The sequence below is a fragment of the Triticum aestivum genome, chromosome 3A (assembly GCF_018294505.1).
Source record: "Triticum aestivum cultivar Chinese Spring chromosome 3A, IWGSC CS RefSeq v2.1, whole genome shotgun sequence".
Taxonomy (NCBI): domain Eukaryota; kingdom Viridiplantae; phylum Streptophyta; class Magnoliopsida; order Poales; family Poaceae; genus Triticum; species Triticum aestivum.
In genome coordinates this window covers 239441378-239444667 of record NC_057800.1, presented here as the reverse complement: position 1 = coordinate 239444667, position 3290 = coordinate 239441378, and the positions used below count along the sequence as shown (strand labels likewise).

General features: G+C 42.1%; 1 pseudogene; it reads right to left on the bottom strand.

Annotated features, from left to right (window-relative positions):
- Window positions 1-792: 792 nt before the first annotated feature.
- On the bottom strand, window positions 793-1712 carry LOC123058283 (putative cytochrome c biosynthesis ccmC-like mitochondrial protein; annotated as a pseudogene).
- Window positions 1713-3290: the final 1578 nt, after the last annotated feature.

Genomic DNA, 3290 nt, shown 5'->3' with positions numbered 1-3290 from the left:
GACGAGTCAGGGCCGATTGACAAGACTAGCTAGACTGACCTTCCAGCCATACTCCATCCAATATCGAACGGAAGTGCTAAAGGTTTCATGTGATGCTGACCTCAATGAACCAGACCTCGAGAATTCATTCATCCCTTCGCTCCGAGGATTGGTCGAGTACTTGGGCACATGCATGAGTAGGCCTGTTGCCAGGATGTCCCATTAAAAAGTCAGGTCCCATATTTGAAATACAAAAATAAGATTAGATAGCGCTCAAGAGGTTTTTCTCCGTACGAGAAATCCTTCACTCGCAGGGAATTCAAATAGATGTGTTGAAGATCATCAAAGAAAGGAAAAGACTGAATTTGATCCATATCCTCCCTTTTCTTTAAACCAAGAGCTACTCCTCCCTTTTCTTTTTTTATGTAATTTCAATATTTCATTTGTGTTCATGTTTTCAATTTAGAACCCCACGGAAGTGAATAGAAAAAAGAAAAATACCCCTGTGATACGCCTTCCTTTACCTATTTCTAGATTGATTGATGTTCAATGGAGGGAAACCTGCCATTCCTTCTTTCCTTTGAAATTGTACATTTTTTGATTCTGAACTAATTGTATCCTTTTTGTTCCCATCAAGCTTTCTTGCCTAGTGACTAAGGATTTTCACACTTGTTGTGTCTATAAAAGATTTTCTCATAAAACACTAACAGAAGTGTTAGAGGGATTCACTTTCGATAAGAATCCAAAAGCAAGTTCCCTATACTACCTTCTTTCCCTCCTCTGTTTCTGTCTTTAAGAGGCAGTGTATCCGGCAGGAATCGAACCTACTTTTTGACCCATTTTGCCTTTCTAGGTTGGTGGGCGCTTTCACCATTCAGCCATGGATGCTTTAGCGAGTGAACTAGGTTTTTATTTGAGAGCGAACTAGGTTTTTAGTGGTATTCCTTCTCGAGCTTCTATTTCTTCCATTAAGGGAGATTCAGGAAAAGATGGAATAGGAAGATGTGTTTCCAGAACGAACAAGATACGGGTAGAGAAGGGGAAGTTAGCAAAGTTAGACAAGATTGGAATGGGCATAGGAACATGTATTGATGTACCAGATCAGCTAATGCTCCCAGGTTGATGCGATGTATTCCACCAGTTGACTGGAGACTTTATTATTGGTATTATCGATCGATCCAACACGGATTGAAATAGGAGCCAGTTCGACAGGAAGCTTTTGAAAATGCAGTGCACCCAGGTAAATAAGGAACACGATGAATACAGAAGTTAAACGAGCATTCCACACCCGAAAGGTACCCCACATAGGCCTTCCCCGAAACCCCCCAGTCACTAACGTAAACAAAGTAGAAAAAGCACCAATTTCTGTACCGGTTCCGGAAGAGTGAAGAAAAAGGGGATGTTTTGTGAATGGGAACAAGGAACTGTTTATAGCTGTTGCGATATAATAACTATACTCATCCGAGCCGCAGGAACATGTAGATACGAAATACAAGAATTTCCACCTTGTTGAAGATCTGGTGGTGCTACCCGAAGACTTAAATGAATAGCCATCGCTGTTAAGAACAACCGAGATCCAATGAGAATTTGCGCGTAGCTTTTTGTCTTTGACATAAAAAAATAAGGTTGTAATAACGAAACTGACATTTTATTTTCCTTGCCTTGCAAGTGGAACAAGAAAGACTATATAGTTATTTTGATTCTATAAACAATCAAAGGATTCCGCATGCTTTCCATCGAATGACGAAATTCCCCTTGCTTAGTTTTTGATCCGCTCGTGCGTGGCACTCCTTGCTTGCGGAGCGGCATATCGAAAAAAGAAGGATTGACTTTCTATACAGGCCCGTCCCCTCTTACCCCTAACTAAAAATTATGCTGCTCTCGCCTTTTTGTAATCTTATCTTTCAAAAATGCACTACTAATTTTTACGGCCTCCTTAGTCACCCTATCCACTCTCGTCCTGTTTTCGGGTTCCCTTTCAGGGGATGAGGATATTTCGATGATTTCTCCCTCCGTAGGTGGAAAACACGTGGGTGAGTAGAGTCTGTGCTTTGCTTTTGGGGGCACTGGCAAGAAGCTTCTCGGCTACCCTACTCTAACTTGATTAGCTACTAGTAACTAGCATCATTCAAACAGTCAGTCAGCAATGTGTACTTCTTTCCTAGTTGAGTGGATCTGCGTAGCAGAGCCCAATCTTCTACCACAAGCTCTGACCTGAGTTGTTGTACTTGATTCACCCATGTAAATAGACAACTTGGATAATAAAAGTCATCCCATAAAAGAGAAGTGAGTCCGCATGTCGGCAAATGATTTGGAACTGAAACTGGCTACAGAGGAAACTGAAGCCCTAACTCCCCATTCTTTCTATCTTACATCGCCATCAAGCCCTGGCTGTAGAGTCACTGGTTTCTAATCGCAATGGATTTATGTTTTCTTTGGCTTTTCCAGTCGCTTCGTTCAACCTTGATCTGGATAGATAGCTCGGCTTCTTTTTGCTGAGAATGGTTTTGTCAAGGAAAGGTTTCGCTATACAACAACAATGAACTCACTTCTGATCAAATTGGATTGGATTGGATGAATCGGTAATCTTTGTCTGTCTTGTGAGAGAGAGTCATTTGCTGTATTGAGAGCAGGCGGGTGACATGCATTAAGCGAAATCAGTTGTTATGTTTTTGATCTTATTTGCGCGAGAAGACCCTTGACTGAGGAGACGTGTTTGGCTTGGATGATGTCGCTATGCTCCTATTCACTTTCAGAGACCGCTCTGAGTTTGCCGGTTTTGCGCTAACCCTTTCACTAAGAACATTTTAGCCATTAACGAAATGCCACTATTCCACAATGCTTCTTTGATTTATGTGTAGAAGAGGTAGTAGTGAAGAAAATGGAGGGAGAAGAAAGAAAGCAATGTGACACGAGAATAGATCACATCCGCCAGCCAGCCATGCCATTAGATAGATCCTCTCTGAGTCTTCTGCAGGATGAGATCCGCTTGGTCTTGTGATAGGGGCTTGAGGAGGAAGAAGAGGGGATTTCTGAAAAAACAGAATGAATCTCCTTATTTATAGGGAACAGGACGTGTGACTTCCTCAAACGAAATGAATGTGGCTTTCGTGATAAGGCAAATCCTTCGTTCAGTACAATCAACATATTGAATCTACGCTCGCTCGGCTCGGTGCTGAATGAACTCCTTCATTGATTTCGGGTTTCTCGTAGGGGGACTGTGAAAGCAAGCGTAGGAGATCAAAATGTGAGTCGAGTCCGATGGGTAAAAAGGGGAAGCAGGAAAGGGTTCTGATGTGAATTCTTCTGGT